Consider the following 20,437-nt stretch of genomic DNA (forward strand, 5'->3'; position numbering starts at 1 on the left):
AGTCTCTTATCAGCCTTCCTGCAAGCGATTTTTGGATGAATTAGACTCAAACACCCATCTAATTAAGGAAGTATCTCTGGGACCCAAGAAGTTAGTCTGTCTTTTGCTTGCCAATTCCAATGTTGTCCAAATAACAGTTGTTAAGGAATATTTAAAATGCTAAATACCTTAGCTACTTTTTGCTTTATTTTCTTCCTCACCAAAATATAAGGGTTATTATGAAAGTTCTGCCACCAACCTTCCTCAAGCTACTTCTGAAACATGGAACAGGAAAGTTAAGTCTATAACAGTATTATATTTGTTAGCATAGAACTGTTCAAGGAAAGTAGACGTTTGCACAATGATCTGTTTACCTAGTGTATCTTCACAACAACCTTTTAAGGTGAACAGAGTACTAGACATTGTATCTTGAATCAGTCAATAAGGAAACTGAGCATGAGAAAGAGGGCCTTAATGATATACGTACTAATTGGCTAACTTCCAGGTTTGTGTTGTAGAATTCACCTAAAATGTAGGATCACTATTATCACAACCCCGTTATTCAGTAAATTCTAGAACAGGATTGTTAACCTGGGGTCAGGCCTGGCTAAAGAATTTGCGGGATCTAGTATAAAATGAACACTTGGAGCTCCTTCTTTGAAAATTATTGAGAGCTGACAGTGACAGCAGAACTTTAAACCAAGTGCAGGGGCCTTCTAAGTTCAGAGTCCCGTGTCCCTGCACAGTTTGCGTTTCTGTGAAGCTGGCCCTGCCCAGGGCCTCTGCACGTCTAACATTTGGTTTGGTATCAGGGAGGCTGTGAACTCTAAAAATGTAGGCAGAATTTTTTCTTAATGTGCATGTGTTTGTGTTTCATATCCCATAGCTTTTTTTTTTTTTTTTCCAGATTCTTGGAGTGGTCTGTTAACAAAATAAAGCAAGAAGAATGCCTCTTCAAGAGTAAAAAATGTTCTCACGGAGCCCACAATGCCAGGAACGAGCATGCTGGCTCCTGTGCATGATCCTTCTGGAGACTGAGCTTGTGAATGAGTGGGTTTTCATGACTGCATGGGAGTAAATGCAAAAACCAAAGAATTCTTAAGGTTGCCCAGATGTTGCCAGAAATACACTCAAAACGCATCTTCAGATGACAGGGAATCAAATAGTGACATGTTCAAGATGACCATATATTCTTTATAAACCCTAACGGGATACCCAAATATGAGCTCTTTTGTTGAATTTTACCCCCTTAAAGAAAGCTTCTCCCTCTTCTGTAATTAGGTATCACATTCCCTCCTTCAGATAAAGGAGAAATACCTCACTGCAAGATTTACCAACTTGTAGTGTAGGAGTCAGGTAGGAATTTGTTTAAAAAGCAGGTGCAGAAAATGCCCTCAGAAATAGAAAGTGTTCTCTGAAGACCAGCATCCCGAGAAACACTACAGGTGAAACACTTCAGCACCCGAGTTGGCTGGTAAAACCTCACAGCCATCTCCTGGAAGTCTCACACACAACTATCCCTAAATGTGCCCGGTGCCAAAAGCCTGCTCTTGCCAATTAGAGTGGTTGCTTTAAAATTTTACTTAGTCTCTTTGCCCTTTCAGACTAAATAGGCTTGCTTCTCAGCCAGATCTCCAGCTCACATAAATGGGGGTAAGGAGATGAGTAACTGAAACCAGAGGGTAATTCTCAAATCTCTTTTCTCCCAGTGTCAAACTTCTCATGATGCACTTCGAACAAGTAGAAAAGTACGATTAACCCGAGCTTCTTGGTCACCCTGCTGTCCCTGCTCTGTCCTTGCTCAGGGTACACTGGGGCACTCCGCATGATTCAACCAACCTCCAAAGCTCCTGCAGCCCCATCCCTCGAGGACCTGGTTGCTCACACTAGGTACCTAATCCATCCAAGAGTAAGCGTTCATTAATTCTATCCATCCCGCAAGGTAAAACAGGAGGCTGGCAGGTGAGTAGTAGGTGACAGCAGCTTTCCTCTGGTTTCTAGGATTAAGTTGGCTATTAATCCTTTTAATTGAATGGAATTGCCCCCTCGGGCAATCTTCCTTTCCCCGGGTGTGCGCAGCCTTCCTGCAAGCCATCTGCTGGTACCTGCTCCCCGGCTCTTCCCAGCACGCCCAGGCCACAGGGAGAGGTGGCAAACTTCCGACAGCCCCAGACCCCACCCGGGCCGGCCCTGCGCCCTTCAGCCGGGGATGGGGCCTGCGCGATGCCGGGATGGAGAGGGAGTGGGAGGGTCCCGGCGCGCGGCCGGGCGCGGGGCTCGGGGCGAGCGAGCACGCGCCGCGGGGCCGGGAAGCGCGCCGACTCTCTCCCGCGCAGGGAGGGCCGCGGACCCGGCGCCGCTCCACACGTGGCCCGGAATCGCCGCGCTCACTTCAGGAATAGCCCCAGGGCCCCAGGCAGCGGCCGCCAGACCCGGCCGGGCGCCTACCTCCCTCCATCCTGGCTGCCCCGAGCGACTCGCGCGTTAACCCTCTCGCGCCCGGCGCGGCCAGCCGCCGCTGCCACCCGCGGCGCGCGCCACCTCGGCGGGCAGTGCAGGCGCCCAGAGCGCCGGCCGACGGCTGGGGGTGGGGGGCGGCCGCAGGGGGGCAGCGCGTCCCAAACCGCTCCCCTCCCGCCTCCTGGCCGCGAGCCCACCCTCCCTCGGGGTCCGCGGGGACCCGCCCCTCCCGCGCACCCGCCGAGCCTGCCTCCCCGGCCGCCCCCGCCCCGCGTGGCCTCCGAGGCGTGGGCTCTGTGAGCTCTGGGCTGCGGCCCCCGGAATACCTGCTCCTCCGGCGCGGGTGGGGTTCAACTGGTGGTCCCGGGAACCCCGCTCCTTCCCCGAGGCTCCGGCAAGTACTCCCGCCGCAGGGAAAAGCGCTCGCGGCTTTCGGCCCCCAAACGTGACACTCTATATATCCGGCTCCGAGACTGGGTGTGGGGCGGGAGGAAACCACCCTCCCTCCGACCTTCCCCGTCGCCGCCGCGGCCTCGGCGTGGGGCGCAGTGGCGGCGGCAGCCTCAGCCCGCGGCGGGAGGAGGGCGCGGGGCTGGCGAGGGCCCTTAACAGGCCGCGGGGGGACGGCACGGTGCGTGCAGGCCCGCCCGGCGGCTTCCATTCATTGAGCACCCAGCACAGATGCTCGCTATTACTCCCGGGCTTTTTTTTTTTTTTTTTTTTCATTTTTTTCCTTTCTGTCTTTTTTTTTTTTTTCTCCTTAAGCTGGGCAAGGGGAAAGGGAACTAGAAAGGCGCCCCTCTCTGGTCTGAGAAAGAAACTCTCCCACACCTTGAGAGAGAAAGAGAGGAGGAAAGTGGGGGGTGGGGTGGGGGAAGAGAGAGGCAGAAAGTCTAAGGTTCTGGTCTGAATGCTTGGAGGACACACTTTCCCCCCACCCACCCTAACAGAAAATACAGCCTCAAAATCCGAGTTCGCTGAGCTTGTGGGCACCACACACCCCGTGGGAGGGATGCTCTTGTATCTGCTCCAGTCTGCGGAGGCGCCCTGCAATGACCGGCCAGCGCAACGTCCTTTTTAAAATCCGGGGTGGTGGAGGGGGGCTGGAGGGGGGGCAGGCTCTACTCAGACCCAGGGTTTGGAGGGCAGACCTGAGGCGCTATCCGGCCCCGGGGTGGGAGTGGGCAGGTGGCGAGAAGACTAGAAAGGACCAGAGATGCGCGCTGCAGAAACAGCAGCGCTTCGACAGATTAAAAAGAAAAGGAAAAAAATAATAATAAGACGTTTTGCTTCTTAGCCTGGTAGCGCTTTTGCAGATTTGGTTTGGTCATTGTTAATATTTAAACGGAAAAACTGGATCCGTCGTGAGGGAAGACTTGTAGAGGGGCGGACAGGCGGGGGGGTGCAGCCGTCCTAGTCCTCAGCTCGGGAAGTGCTGAATGTGGGCCAACGCCCAACCCATTTCCTAGAACAAGGTGGAAGATAAATTCCCAAATAAATACGGTGTGTTAAGATAAAACAAAATGGATATTGCCCTAGAAGCTGTCTTCACGGTCCTCATTACAACAACTGACATACAGATAAATAAAATTTAATTCATGAAGGATGGAGATAATGAAATGAGCTTTTTTTTTTCTTTTCTTTTGCATTAAGAAGAATTCATATCCATCTTGGATTCTCTTCTATGGGGCTCTCTTTGGTTAAATATAACAAGCAAAGTGTAGCCTAAAGGCACTGTGGCTAATTTCCTCTGGTGACTGTCCAAAAGCAAGAGAAGGAGAAAAAAAGTTAGGACCAAGTAAATACACTTTTTTGGTTACCCCTTCCCCCACTGAAGAATAAATCGTAATATATTCTCAAAATGTGTGTGACAGTACTTGAAATGATACTGTCAAATGTTGGTTAGACTATGTTGTAATCCCTCATCACATTGGATAGAAGGTAAATTTTTACAACTCTTTGGAAAGCAATTAGCAACACATTTCCAAGGCCTAAAATGTTCAGTCACTCAAAAATGTTTATTGTTCTGAACCTTTTGATGAAGAATTCCCATTTTTTAGAATATATCCAAAGGAAATAATCCAAAAAAAGGAAATGCCTTATGGACAAAGTTACAGGTTTATTATAACATTATTTATAAGGTAGAAAATAAACACCCTTTCAGTGGAATGTTGGCAACTAAAATGCAACACTATTGTAGATTACAAAATTATAATTGGATTATCACCATTTAAATGACATTTACGAATAGATAATGTATTGGTCTACTAGTGCTGTCATATTGAATGAAGTACACAGACTGAGTGGCTGAAACAACAGAAATTTATTGTCTTATAGTTCTGGAGGCTAGAAGTCTAAGAACAAGTGTCTGCAGGATTCTTCCTTCTGCGGGCTGTGAGAAGAATGTTTCAGGCCTCCCACCTAGCTTCTGGCGGTATGCTGGTAATTTTTGGCTTTTCTTGGCTTATAGAAATATAATCTTTGCCTTCATGTTCACACAGTGTTCTCCCTGATGCCCAAATTTCCCCTTTTCATAAGGACAGCAGTCATTCTGGATTAGGGCTCCTCCTAATGACCTCGTGTGAGCTTAATTTATTACATCTGCAACAACCTATTCCCAAATAAGGTCACTCTGAGGTAACAAGGGTCAGGACTTCAATATATAACAGGGGAGGTGGGTGGAGAAGGGCAGGATTCAACCCAAAACAGGTAAAAATAAAAAGAGACAGTGTAATAGGTTGAATGGTGACTCTTAAAAGGTATGTATGTCCCTGGAGCCCATGAATGTTACGACACTTGGAAGAAAGGGTCTCTACATATGTAATTAAGTTAAAGATCTTGAGAGTAATTCATCCTGATTATCCAGGTGGGCCCTAAACCCAATGTTAAGTGCCTTTATAAAAGAAAGACAGGGACGCAAGGGTGGCTCAGTTGGTTAAGCAGCCGCCTTCAGCTCAGGTCATGATCCCAGCGTCCTGGGATCGAGTCCCACATCGGGCTCCTTGCTCGGCGGGGAGCCTGCTTCTCCCTCTGCCTCTGCCTGCCATTCTGTCTGCCTGTGCTCGCTCTCTCCCCCCACCTCTGATAAATAAATAAAATCTTAAAAAAAAAAAAAAAAAAAGAAAGACAAAGGAGGATTTCATACCCTAACATACTGGAAAAGAGATGTGTAGACAAGGCAGAGATAGGAGTGATGAGACAAACACCAATAGCAACAGCAACAACAACAACAAAACAAGGAAATGAAGGAATGCTGACAGCCACCAGATAAAAGATAGATGGAAGGATTCCTCTCTAGGACCTCCACAGGGAGCATGGTCCCCACCTTGATTTTGGATTTCTAGCTCCAGACCTGTGAAATAGTTAATTCTTGCAGTTTAAGCCACCCAGTAATTTATTACAGCAGCACAAGGAAATGAGTAGGAGAAATTTGTGGTGGAATTTCACATACTTACTTTTTTGTTTTTTCTCAAAAGAGAGATAATACCGACCAGGACCTTTCTGAGAGGATATTTTAATAACGTTATCTTAAAATTCTCATTCACTTTTGAAGGGGTAGGCAGGGGACATGCTAAAGATTTCACTGTCTTGCCAAATCAACTCTCCAAGATGCTCAAGTGCAGTGAAAATGACAAAGTGTTCTGATTATGTGTAATGTGTCCTGTTGTTCTGGATCCCCATACATGGTACACGGTCAGCTCCTGCTAATACAGAGTCAGCTCTGTGTTGGTCTGATTAGAGGGCAGGCTTCAGGGTTTTATCTTAAAACCATCGTTGTTCATGGTCGATGTTGAGAAATAGGCTATTACGACTGACCTCTCCTTTCAAAAAGTCTCTTCTCCCTCACAATTTATTGCCCGGGGACTTACCATTTCGTTCAACCCCCTAAAGTAATTGTTTCTTTATAAATCTGCCTGGAAATCTTTATTTAATATGCAAAATACTTCCAGCCTCTGCCAGACCCTAAGTAATACATCAGATCATTCTAATGACATTGTGAAGTGGGAAGTTGTGAGTAAAGCCAGTCTTACAAAAGAATGCTCTTTCTTTAAACACAAACTGTTTCTGTTTACTGATAGCATTAAGGAAACAGTTTGATTTTCATCTTCAGTAGAATCATAGAAATATAGTATTCTGGAACTAGAATGCTAGTCCTTGAGGCCCACTATCTTACTATAGCATGGTAAAGCCTGGATTTCATGTTTTGTCTTTGGACAAATTAGTCCAAATTAGTTTTCTGTTGCTGTATAGCCAATTATCATAAGCTCAGTGCTTTTAAAACAATACCCATTAACAATGCGGAAGTTTTGTTGGTGGGTCATCCAGACCTGAAGTCACTGGGTTCTTTGCTTAAGGTTTCACAATGCTGAGAGCCCCACGTCAGCCTGGGCTTTGATCTCTCCTCTGTGGCTTGGGGTCTTCTTCCAAGCTTCTCATTGTTTGTTGGCAGGATTTAGTTCCTTGTAGCTACAGGTCTAGATGTCCCATGTTTTTACTGGCTATTTGCCAGGGTTTGCTTCCAGCTCTTAGAGGCCATCTTCTAGTCCTAACCATGTACACTCTCACAGTACTTTTGTTTGCTTCTTTAAGACCAGAAGAAGAAAATATTTCTCTCTTCACATCTCTGACCCTTTAAAAAGCTGCAATTATGTGAAGCCCACTTGGGATAGCCTTCCTTGGATTAACTCAAAACTCAGCTGACTTGGGGCCTTCACTTTGCAATCCCAAGAGTGAAACCCATCATAGACACAGTCCCACCTGTTTAACGGGGTGGGGCTATACAGAGCATGTAAGCTAGACTGTGTGATTCTGGAGGTCTTTCAAAATCCTGCTACTCTCGGGGTGCCTGGGTGGCTCAGTGGGTTAAGGCTTCTGCCTTCAGCTCAGGTCATGATCTCGGGGTTCTGGGATCGAGCCCCGCATCGGGCTCTTTGCTCAGCGGGGAGCCTGCTCCCCACCCCCGCCTGCTTCTCTATCTACTTGTGATCTCTGTCAAATAAATAAATAAAATCTATAAAAAAAAAAATATCCTGCTACTCTCACTCACTCACTTAGTTGGTAGGTGGCAGTGTCAGCACTAACAGAGTATTGTTTCCTACTCTACTGAGGAGTTTCTCTGGCACAAAGAAAATGGTTTTTCATTATCTGTGCCTTTTATGAAGCAGCTAGATATGGATCTTACCAATTTTTTCTTATCTTCTCTTTCCTATGTAGATATTTAGGTCTTTAAAAACTATATAATACCTTTATCGATAACTGAAAGCATAACAGGTGTGGGCTAGTATTTCCTGATTCCAAGTATAGTATACTCTGAGCTGGCGGTTTCTTAAATCTTGGGTCATGAACATCAAGCGTCTTTCAAGAATGCTCTTGAGAATCCTATTATGAGAACACAAAAGGATTATAGCTGAAAAATTAAAGCCATGTTCTCTCTATTGACTATTACACAGACATTAAAAAGAATAAATGAACGCTAGGTCAGTTGAATTGTACTAATTTCCAAGATGTTTGGTTTGTGAAGAAAATAATATGCTGAAAACATGTGTGATATGATCACATTCCTGTCAAACCAATATCATATAACTTTGACTATGTACTTGTGTACATAGACATATAGGTCTCTGAAAGCATGGAGAAAAACATGGAAGGATACATGTGAGGTTGTTAACATGTTACTGTTTAAAGACACTAATGCTTGTGGAGGAAGTTAGAAAGGAGCATAAGACAAAGATGGACAAAGATGTAAATTAAGGTATCATAAGATCACACTCATGCATTTATTTAAACACATTTTTCAAATTTTTTAGTTCAATAAGAATCCTCTGAGTTGTCATTCCATCCTAACAAGTCAAAAGCTGAACAAACTGAAAAGTAAACAACCCTTCTTAGATTTGTCAGAGAAGTGAAATCACAAGGCAGACAGCTACCACTGAAATTGGAGAAACAGACAAGAGGATATAAAAAGTAACTGACAGGAGTAGAAACCAATGAGAGGAAACCTTCAAGTAACCAGTGCCCAGTAAGAAAACCTAAACCATAATTGATGAATTGCTGAAGACTTAGTGTGGACAACTCTAAGTTAAAAACTCCAGGGGGCCCACTAATAGAATGGAAGGGTGGCACACTTTTTTGTGTTTTACTTCCTCTACCAGATCCTCATGGTGACTACTGGACAAAAATTTCCTGGCACTTCAAGCAGGAGGAGGGGAAAAGGAATCACCTGAAATATGCCAGGACATTCTATTCTTAACAAGGCTTACCCTCACCAGAAACTATTATTTCACAGCCTCACCTGTTGGGGTTTTATTGAGCCTAACTTAACTGTTGTAAGGGAATTACCCAACTCCAGCCCCTCCAGCTCTCTTATCCCATTTAAGGGGGGAGGGGAAGGGACTGAGAAGCACTTGTGAAGTTCACAGCCTAGGGGCACAGTTTCTCTAAAAGACTGAGATATAACTAGAGGAATGTAGCAAGGCTTCCCTTCTCCCCACTTTTATCATTACATTACTAAATGTCTGTTTACTGCTGTTCCTCTTACCCAGTGCTCATGCCCAACTTTCAACAAAAAGTTACACGGCATACTAAAGGCAAAAAAACACAGTTTGAAGACACTGAAAAAGCATCAGAACCAGAGTCAAATACAGCAAGAATGTTGGGATTATCAGATCAGGAATTTAAAAACAAAAATAAAAGCAAAACTTATGATTAAAATGCCAAGAGATTTATTAATTTTTTCTAAGTGTTCATTTTATTTCAAGAAATCTCTACACCCAACATGGAGCTTAAACTCCACGAACCTGAGATCAAGAGTTGCATGCTCTTCCAACTGAGCCAGCCAGGTGTCCCCAAATGCTAAGGGCTTTAATGGAAAAAGCAGACAACTTGCAAGAACAGATGGATAATATAAACGAAGAGGTAGACAATTTAAGAAAGAAACAAAAACACATGCTAGAGAGCAAAAACATTGAAACAGAAATGAAGTCCTTTGATGGGCTCATAAACAGATGAGACATGGCTGAGGAAAGAATCTCTGAGGATTTGACAATAGAAACTTCCAAAGCTAAAGAGCATGAAAAAAAAAAAAAAAGACAGGAAAAAAGGACAAAGTATCAAAGGACTGTGGGACAACTATTTAAAGGTGTAACCTATGTATAATGGAAGTACTAGAAGGAGAAGAGAAAAAGGAACAAAACAATCTTTGAAGCATTCATGATAGAGAATTTCCCCAAAGTAGTGTTAGAACCCAAACCACAGATCCAGAAGGCTCAGAAAACACTAAGTAGGATAAAGGTTTGATAATAAACAAACACCAACCAACCAAACAACAACAACAACAACTACAACAACAACAAAATACACAAGTACAATTGGGCATTTTATATTTAAATTTCAGAAAATCACAGGTAAAGAAAGAAATCTTGAAGGAAGTCAGAGGGAAAAAATGCCTTAGCTGTAGAGGAACAGCAATAAGAATTACATCCTACTTCTAAGCAAACATGTGAGCAAGAAGAAAGTAGAGTGAAATAATTAAAGTGTTGAGAAAAAAACAAAAAAACAAAAACCCCACCAATCTAGAATTCTGTGCCATGTAAAATTATCCTTCAAAAGCAAAAGAGAAATACAGACTTCCCCAGACAAAGAAAATTGAGGCAACTTTCCACCAGTAGAACTGCCTTGGAAGAAATGTTTAAAGGAGTACTTTAGAGAGAAGGAAAAAGACTTAGGTCAGAAATTCAGATCTATATAGAGAAAGAAAGAGTGTTGGTAAATGAATACGTGAGAATAAAATAAAATCTTTTATTTTTCTTATTCATCATTGATCCAACAGCTAACGGTTTTTCAAAATAATAATAGCAACACTGTATTTGATTATATGTGTTTGTTCATATATATATGTTTGTGGATATGTGAAATGAATGATAGCAATGATAGAGCAAAGAGATAGGAAGGAGGAACTGGGAATGCTATGTTATTATAGGGTACTCACACTACCCATAAAGCTAGACAGTGTTATTTGAAAATGAACTTGATTAGTTATAAATGTTTATTGCAAACTCTTAGGTAATTGCTTAAAAAGTAAAGAAGAAATTTGAGTTATGATGCTAAGAAGTCAGAGAAAATGAAATCATTTTCCAATAAATACTCAACTAAAACCACAAGATACTCAATTAAAACCACAAAAACAAATGCTGAAAATAGAAACAGGAACAAAGAACAAGAGCAGCAAATAGAAAACAGGCACAAGTATGGGAGATACTAGCCCAACTATACTAATAATTGCCTTGAAAATCAATGCTCTAAATACCCAATTAAAAATTGTCAGAGCAGATCAAAACACCAGCCCTGACTATATGTTAGTCTATAGGAAATCCACTTTAAATATAAAGATACATAGAGATTTAAAGTAAAGGGATGAAGAAAGATAGTCCATGCAAACTTTAAGTAAAAGAAAGCAGGAGTGGCTATATTTACTTCAAAACAGACTTCAGAGTAACAAAAGTTACTAGAGATAAAGAGGGGTATTAGCTAATGATAATGCTGTGAATCCTCCAAGAAGACATAATAATCTAAAAATATAGTGTTAAAATACATGAGCTTAAACCTGATAGTACTGGTAGGAGAAATTGATCAATGCTCTTACAGTTGGAGACCTTCACACTCCTTTATCAGAAATGAGCAGAATCAGCAGTCAGAAAATCAGTAAAGACATAGTGTAATTCAATAACACCATCAATCAACTGGATATAGTCAACATCTATAGACTACTTTATCCAACAGCCACAGAATTTACATTCTTCTCAAGCTCACATGGAACATTCTCCACAAGAGGTTACATTCTGAGCCGCAAAACACAATTTAACAGGTATAAAAGAATAGAAACCATACAATGTCTGCTCTCATACCACATTATAGTTAAACTAGAAATCAATAATAAAAAGATAGCTGGAAATTCTAAAATACTTGGAAATTGAAAAACACATTTCTAAATAACACAGAGATCAAAGAAGAAATCTCAAGACATATTAAAACTCATTTTGAACTAAATGAAAATGAAAATGAAGCTTACCAAAATTTGTGGGATGTGGTGAAAACAGTGCTTAGAGGGAAATTTATAGCGTTGAATTCATAGTTTTAGAATATAAGAAAGATCTAACATCAATGTAAGCTTACACTTTAGGAAAAAAAAATTTTTTAAAGCCAATTATACCTAAATTAAACAGAAGAAAAGAAATGATTAAAAAATTAGGGCACAAATCAATAAAACTGCAAAGAAGAAATCAATAGAGAACATCAAAAAATTCTTTTTCTACTAAGAAAATTTTTCTACTAAGTAAGAAAGGAAGAGAGAGGACATGAATTACTAACATTAGAAATGAAAGAAGGTAAATCACTGTAGATCCCATGGGTATAAAAGGATAATAAAGGAGTATTATGAACAACTCTATGCCCACAAATTTGATAACGTAGCTGAAATGGATGAATTCCCTTGAAAGACACAATCAGTCAAAGCTTACATAAGAAGACATAGACAACTGAATAGGCCTATATCTATTAAACAAACTGAATCAATAATTAGTGACCTTCCAAAATAGAAATCACCAGGTCCAGATGGGTTCACAGGTGAATTCAGCCGAATATTAAAGAAGAAACTATATCAGTTCTCTAGAATCTCTTCCAGAAGTGGAGGGAATTCATCTTTAGTCATTCTCTGAAACCAGCATTACCCTAATCCCCAAATCAGACAACAACATTACAAAAACAGAGCAAGGGGCACTTGGGTGGCTCAGTGGGTTGGCTGAGTCTCTGCCTTCGGCTCCGGTCATGAGCTCAGGGTCATGGCATCGAGCCCCGCATCGGGCTCTCTGCTCAGCAGGGAGACTGCTTCCTCCTCTCTCTCTGCCTGTCTCTCTGCCTACTTGTGATCTCTGTCTGTCAAATAAATAAATAAAATCTTTAAAAAGAACAAAATAAACAAACAAAAACAAAAACAGAACAAAACAACTCCCAGAACTACTACCAACTGATTATTTCTCTTGAAACATAAGTGGAAAAACCCTCAACAAAATCTTAACAAATTGAATCCACAATGTACAAAAAGAATTACACCCCACAACCAACTGGGATTTATCTAGGTATGAGAGGCTGGTTCAACATATGAAAATCAATTATTATGGTTCATCTCACCAACAGGCTAAGGAAGAAAAATCACATGATCATATCAATAGATGCAGAAAAAATCATTTGACAAAATGCAATACCCATTCATGACCAAAAACCCCCAAAACAAATCAAAAACCAAAAAACACCTTTCAGCAAACCATGAATTTAAGGGAATTTTCTCACCTTGAGAAAAGAACATCTACAATCAATAATTGCAGTCATACTTAATGATGAGAAATTTGAAGCTTTCCCTTTAAGGTCAGGAACAAGGCAAGGATATTCCCTCTCACCACTGCTTTTTAACACAGTACTGGAAGTCCTAGCTAATTCAGTAAGACAAGGGAAAAAAGGTGCACAGATCGGAAAGGAAGGGGTAAAACTGTTTTGTAGATGAACTTTAGGTGAAATTCATGTGTCAATGTAAATTTATCGATTATAACAAATTTTTCCCTCCGGTGTGTGGTAGTGTACATGTGGGTAGCTGTGCGTGGTGGGGAGGGGCAGAGGGTATACGAGAACTCTCTATTCTTCACAGTCAGTTTTCTGTGAACCTAAAACCACTCTAAAAAAAGTTTATTAATTTGGTGGCGCCTGGGTGGCTCAGTGGGTTAAGCCGCTGCCTTTGGCTCAGGTCATGATCTCAGAATCCTGGGATCGAGCCCCGCATCGGGCTCTCTGCACAGCCGGGAGCCTGCTTCCTTCTCTCTGCCTGCCTCTCTGCCTACTTGTGATCTCTCTCTCTGTTGAATAAATAAATAAAATCTTTAAAAAAAAAGTTTATTAATTAAAGTGTGTTAATTAATTGAACATGAGTATGTTTATTTGTCAAGTGTGAAATGAAATGGAAGGTAGTTGTGAGAACAAAAAGGCTAACTGCAAAATCCTGAAGCAAGATCTGTGGTTTTTCATTTATTTTATCATCCTCCAAATAAAGGAATTCTAAAGATAAAGGATTCTAAAAGAAGGACTTTGTGATGGTAGCTAGTCTCAAATGGTTATGGGCCACAGAAGGAGTCTCCCTTATGTGTCATGGGACATAGGAGTGTGAGACTTAGTGCACTCCAAGGAATGAGTACTTATGGTTCTGATGCTTTGTGTCTCTGTGCAAGCTTAAATCAACAGTATTTTCCTGGGGCCACATTGGGTATAGCTTGTACCAGTAGGGCAAGTCTCTCCAAACACTGAATCATGATTCTATGCATTTTTACTTTGCTCCCAGGGTTTGTTTAGATTTGATAGTAATGCTTATGGCTAGTGCTGCAATTAAGATTCAGCTAGTAGCACAGGAGAGAAGGTCGTAAGAAGAGAGGGGCTGTCGGGGCACCTGGGTGGCTCAGTGGGTTGAGTGTCTGATTCTTGATTTTGGCTCAGATCATGATCACAGTGTTCCTGGTCAGGGAATCTGCTTGAGATTCTTTCCCTCTGCCCCTCCCCACCTCAAATAAATAAATCTTAAAGAGAGAGAGAGAGAGAGAAGAGAAGGGCTCTAAAAAGGAAACCGTAAGGCCACATCTACCTCTAATATTAAGAGGTCTGTTGCAAAAGTCAAATGGAGTTTAAGTAAATATTGACTAACTTCAATAATCCAGATATTTGAAACCTAACTCAAGCTAACAAACTGTTATATAAGTTCTATTCTCCCATCTTGACAAATATATTTTCAAATGACAAAGCAGTAATATAATGTGTAAAGCTAGGACTTTTCTATGACTTCATGTTGCCAAAGTGTTGAGATAACTAATCATAATTATTGGGCCTATCTGGATGTCCATTTGATGGGTTGACAGCATTAGGGTGAATAATAAAATAAAGGTGTACATAATTCACAAGTTATTTCTTATTTATTCTCACAAATGGATTTTTCTTGCCCGCATTTAAAGAAATCCCTAATTATATTAAGATCAAGACAATAGCATTGTCTGTATACTAATTTAGATTAGGACTAAAAGGATTAAAGAAGAAAGTGAAATTATATTTAAAAGAGATGAAGTTTGCATTTTTCAAAAATGTGGATTAAATTAAATGGAAAATTTGAAAAAATAAAAGTATTTTTAATGTATTTTTAGCCAAAACTTTTAAGTTATCTATTAAAATAAAGTCAAACTATGGGGCACCTGGGTGGGTCAGTCTGTTAAGCATCTGACATTGGCTCAGGTCATGACGTCAGGGTCCTGGGATGGAGTCCTGCTTCAGACTCTGCACTCAGCTGGGGGTCTTTTTCTCCCTCTTCCTCTGCTTCTGCCCCTCCCTCTACTCGTACACTCTCTCTGAAATAAATAAAATCTTTAAACTTCAGATTACATTATTGAATATCAAAGTTCTAAATGAAAATTATTTAAATAAGGTAGATTGTTTTGAAAAAGCTAATATATATTATTAAGAATTTTTATACCAATGGGATTATTATCAATTCTAGCATTCAGTGTTTCTGCGGTTGTCAATGTGAGAAAGAAAAGATCAAGCCAGTAACATGCTTCATGTTATTACTTTCAGATCTCCATATATACAATTTGGTTTTTCAACTTTATATTTACTTCATCGCAATCAAAGAGCCTTTTCCTCCATCTGGAGGAAACCACCCTTTTGAGGGGGAGGCAGAGGTTGCCAACATTTTCCTGGACTTGCCCCTGTCAGTTCGGTCCTTCAAAGCTCCTGCTGCACAGGGGTGGACCCCTGAGATCATCTATAGGGACCTCAAAACCTCACTCAGGTAGGATTAGGGACCCCCAGAGCAGGCCCCTTAAGTCCCAGGAGACCATGCATCCCACTGAGCCCCTACATGCTTAAGAGTAATATGAATTCCTTACTACAAGGCAGAATGTTCCTCAGCAGTGAAAAGCAACTGTTGCCAAATTAGAACACAAAGAGAAACAGGGCATGTCACTTTCAGCACTACTAGGAAAAGACACTTCATTATGCAGGAGTTTATTATACTCCTGGGATCTGAGAAGCAGGATTTGGTGTGAATTATTTTGTCTTTTCTGTTATCTAAGTACATTCTGCCATTCAAATCTTCCTCACATTCCAAAGCAGTATTCTTTACTGATACCAGCAATGGCCCAACCCCAAACCTTCATGACATTCAGAAGCAGGCGCATTGTGTTTTGAGGATAAATAGCAGGAGAGCTGGCATTTTCTGAGCCCTGAATGACATTACTCGTGAGAGTTGATGTTTGGGATTGTGCCTCATCCTGTGCCACCTGGGTGACTGCTGGGTTCCTAATGACGGAAACACTCATGCATTTAGTACGTTGGGGTGTGTGTGTGTGTGTGAGAGACAGAGAGAGAGAGATGTGGAACTCTCTGGAAGGCAGATCCTGGGGAAGGAGACCCTCTTGCTTGGCTCCAAAACCACTTTTAGATGGCACGAGTAAAAGAGCCATGGTGAGGGGAGGTACTAAGCATTAAGACATGAATTTTAGGGGTGCCTGGGTGGCTCAGTGGGTTGCGCCGCTGCCTTCGGCTCGGGTCATGATCCCAGGGTCGTGGGATCGAGTCCCGCGTTGGGCTCTCTGCTCAGCGAGGAGCCTGCTTCCCTCTCTCTTTCTCTGCCTGCCTCTCTGTCTACTTGTGATCTCTGTCTGTCAAATAAACAAATAAAATCTTTTTTTTTAAAAAAAAGGCATGAATTTTAAATCATCATCTTGGGATAATGGGAACCTGAGAAGTGGTAGATGGGACAAAGAGAGGTAAAGATGAATGGTGTTTACCAGGCTTTGAATCCTGCTCAAAGAAAGCCCTTAGTCAGATAGAATCTAGGCAAAACTTTGGACCCAGCTTATTGTACAGTAACTGATAACATCAAAAGAATAGGTTCAATAGTAATACAAGTTTTGCTTTGCTCGTTGCTGTGGTCACAGGCAGTGCAGTTTTCTTCCATGATGGTTTAATGTAGGTTTGGGTGGAAGAAGACCGCTGGGCTCATTCTCATACATTTTGGATGGTACATATTGTGGTTCCTTCCATAGCACCAACTCTGCTTACGCCCACTCCTGATACCCTCCTAGAATATGTCAGCCTTTGAAAATAGGCATGAGGAGGAAGGATAAACAGGCTGGTCCCCCACCAGTGTGTCTTATTAAAGGTTGAGACAGGCTATGGAGAATATATTCTGATCTGGGCCTGAATTTTTCAGGCCTAGAATTCCAGTTGATAAGTAGACATCAATATAAATCATCACCTTTTGTCCTCCTGTCTTTAGACCAGATGGGCTATTAAGTGTGTAGCCACACAATTTTCTACTCTCTCCCCTTTACTATCTTTCCTGAGCAGGAAAATGGAAGCCAAATTTTCAGTTGTTTGCTTAATGATTACTGTTTCATGCTTTTATGAATTTCAAATACTTAAAGACACATTTTATTTTGAGAATTTTCTTCACCTTCACACTTCTTTTGCATTATTCCAGCCACCTAACTGTAGTGTTTGGCACGTCTAAGTCAAAAGGAATCTTGTCTCTATCTACATTCCCCCCATATAAGTATTGCCAAATATTGCTTTTCTTTAGAAGAAATATTGGCTCTACAAAGTAAAAAAAATTACTTGGATTTCATGAAATATTACATATGAGTCATTTTTGGGTAACATTCTGCCCTGATTCACCTTCAAAGTTCGAGTTAATCAGTCAATTGTCTTTACGTTCAGGTGCTAGATAGTGTGCAAGGCAATGCCCAGGTTCTCTTTTTGAAAACTGCCCCTGAAACAAAAGGTGATTCTTTTTTAACATTCATTCATTCAAACTACTCATGGATCATTTTCTAGGGATCAGATACTGTCTTAGTTTCAAAACTGGGACAAATGAATTAAAATCTCTGCCCCCTTGTAAGTTAACGATGGTAGAAGACAAATTTAACAAACTCTGAAGTAAATCTCCATTTACAAATTTTGTTAAGTACTATGAAAGAACAGAGGAGAACTCTATTAGAGAGAATAACAGAGGAGACCTGGTTTAAATATGGAGGTTCAACCAACTCTGTCAAGTGACATTTAGGTTGATACTTAAGGAAAGAGAAAGAGTAATAGGGAAAGTTCTAGGCAAGAGAACACGTAAAGATTTCAGGAGGGGAGTGTATTCAGCCTGTGGGTCTGTGGTTTGAGATGAATCTGGAGAATGGATAGGCATCAAAAGACAGAAAGTCCTGGAGGTCCTGGTAGGATATTTACACTTGATGGGAAGTACAACAGTGCCAATGTAAGGGTTTTAAGCAAGATTTTAAGACCCTGACTTTGTGGTTGGAACTGACTTATCTGAGGGTGATCCCCTGACCTTAGCTAGACCAATCAGATTTTTCTTTCCAGGAATTTGAAATTCCTGGAAATAGATTTTGCAAGTTTCTGGAAGCCTACTAATTCCGGACAGCATTCGAGAAATTCCACGAATTTCTGCTATTCGGTCCCAGAGTTTCCTAAGTTCCTGTCCTTCGTAAGGACTGTTTATTCTTTCCTGGATTGCAGGAAATGTCACAGTACTCCCATAAAGTTATTTATTATTATTATTTTGCTCAAGTTAGGTAGATTTCATTTATTTTAATTAAAAAAACCCTTAACTAATGTAATTTATCAGGTGATAACTTTCTGCAGTAGATATGTTTTGTTGTTTCTAGGTGGCTTAACCAAAGAACAAATATCAAAGAAAGATGAGTTAAGAGGATCATAATTTTGATATTTCCAGTCACCATTTTTACTTTGTTGAACAAAGAAGTTTGAATCTGTTTCGTTGAGTATACTAGGTAAAGGCCAAGTATTTCAATAAATATTAGATCCTTAAAAAGCAAGGATACCTCTCAACTAAATCTGCAAAGTTAAATAAAAAGGTTAAAAATTAGATAACTTTTCCTCCTTTTGTTGCTTCAGTTAAGTATTTGGTTATAATGGAACAGTGGCATTAGTAAAGCCCTAAGTGTTTTTAAACAAGAAGGCACATGTCCCACATGATTCTCTGTTAAACCTTAAATCAACAGGCTCCAAATTGGTTCGAATTGAATCACGTTCAAAAGCAACATTAAATCCTTGCTCTGGAGCAATTCTGTGCCCTCATTCTTGGAAGACTCTAAGAGTCCAGCAGGAAGAAAAAAATGTCACAAATCGAGCATTTACCAGGGTTAAGCAGAGCAAATACTCCCTGGAAGGTTCTTAGAAGACAAAGGCCTAAAATCAGAAGATAAATATGAAATTCAAAACAAAACACCACGCTATTTCAATTATTTCATTGTTAATGTAGAATTTATCATTTACAAAAATGTGGGCCAAAACAGTTTTAAAAATATAATATAATCTTCTGGATGCAATATTACAAGAGAAGTCAATAGTTCCAACTTGTCTCTTTCTCTTTTTCTCTTGCTTGCTTTTTTTTTTTTTTTTTTTTTTATTTGACAGGGAGAGCAAAAGGGCACAAGCAGGGGGAGGCAGTAGAGGGAGAAGGAGAATCCGGCTCCCGCCACAAACAGGGAGTCCTGACTCAGCCTACGACCCTGGGATCATGATCTGAGCCAAAGACAGACACTCAGATACCATCTGAGCCACCCAGGCCCCTCATAACTCGCTTGCTTTTGTTTTTGCTCTCACTTTCTTTTCTCACCTGTAAAAATGGGGATGACAATATTAACTCAATAAGCTCCCCATGAAAATTAAATAGGGAAAATACGTATGTAATTACAAACAGCATAGTACATAAACTCTAGTAGCTTCTCAATGGAAATTGCCTTTTTTTCCCCTCTGGCCAAGTAAAAACTGTATCAAATTAGGGGTACCTGCATGACACAGTTGGTTAAATGTGCAACTCTTGGTTGCAGCTCAGGTCCTGATCTCATGGTGGTGAGATGGAAAGCTCAGAAGAGTCTGTTTCAGACTTTCTTTCCTTCTCCCTTTACCCCTCCCCCATCCCAAGCACTCTCTCTCTCTCTCTCCCTCCCTAAAATAAATAAATAAATCTTAAAAAAAAAGTACCAGATGAATTGCATATATATTAATTAGAAGAATAAATTTAGAACCAGAAATTGCATAGCATATAGAAAAATATCAAAGCAGATGCTTATTATCAAATATAAAACTAGACTATGGAACTAAAAGACATGACAAATACATAGCAATTAATATTATTAATAGTTGTTTCTTTGCTTCGGAATATATTCTTTCACTGCTGATCAGTGTCTCTTTTAGGGACAATGTCAGACCAGAACGGTAGTTTTCTCCCAACGCGAAACCTTGAGAACAAAAGGTCCAGTGTCGGCACAACTTGCTATTTTCTCAGGTTCTCCAAACCAAGAATGTGCCTGAGTACCGTCGTTAAATAAACCAAATTGAGAAAGCTTAACCACAAGTTCCATAGAGAAATGTCCTAATCTTGGTGTGCATTTAGCAATTGGTTAACCTTGCTAGATGTGTGTCAGAAACAACACAGAGTCTAAAACCCCTCTGGAGGGAGAAATGGGCTGATTCAAGTCATTTTCTTTGTTTGTTTTTTTTTTCTTTTTAAAAATTTTATTTATTGGGCACCTGGGTGGCTCAGTGGGTTAAGCCGCTGCCTTCGGCTCAGGTCATGATCTCGGGGTCCCGGGATCGAGTCCCGCATCGGGCTCTCTGCTGAGCAGAGAGCCTGCTTCCTCCTCTCTCTCTCTCTGCCTCCTCTCTGCCTACTTGTGATTTCTCTCTGTCAAATAAATAAATAAATAAATTTTTTAAAGATTTTTTATTTATTTATTTGACAGAGAGAGATAGAGTGAGATAGAGAACACAGGCAGGGGCAGAGGGAGAAGCAGGCTTCCCTAGTGAGCAGGGAGCCTGATGCAGGGCTTGATTCCAGGACCCTGGGATCATGACCTGAGCTGAAAGCAGACACTTA

At 41.1% G+C, this 20,437-nt stretch overlaps 1 protein-coding gene and 1 long non-coding RNA gene across 4 annotated transcripts in view; one reads left to right on the forward strand and one right to left on the reverse strand.

Annotated features, from left to right (window-relative positions):
* Positions 1 to 3,456, reverse strand: part of FAR2 (fatty acyl-CoA reductase 2) — a 136,051-nt gene extending 132,595 nt beyond the window's left edge. Inside the window, exon 1 of one of the 3 annotated variants that reach the window (XM_082738990.1) lies at positions 2,766 to 3,456. The gene's annotated coding sequence lies outside the window, so the exon portion shown is untranslated. The remainder of the gene's footprint in view (positions 1 to 2,765) is intronic. The other 2 variants (XM_082738989.1, XM_082738992.1) reach the window with 2 other exon arrangements.
* Positions 3,457 to 4,784: 1,328 nt separating this feature from the next.
* The window catches only part of LOC309868796, a 36,865-nt gene continuing 21,212 nt past the window's right edge, over positions 4,785 to 20,437 (forward strand). The window contains exon 1 of the long non-coding RNA XR_014313852.1: positions 4,785 to 4,873. This is a non-coding gene — a long non-coding RNA (uncharacterized lncRNA). The remainder of the gene's footprint in view (positions 4,874 to 20,437) is intronic.

The sequence above is a fragment of the Mustela nivalis genome (genome assembly GCF_964662115.1).
Source record: "Mustela nivalis genome assembly, chromosome: 7".
In the NCBI taxonomy this organism is placed as follows: domain Eukaryota; kingdom Metazoa; phylum Chordata; class Mammalia; order Carnivora; family Mustelidae; genus Mustela; species Mustela nivalis.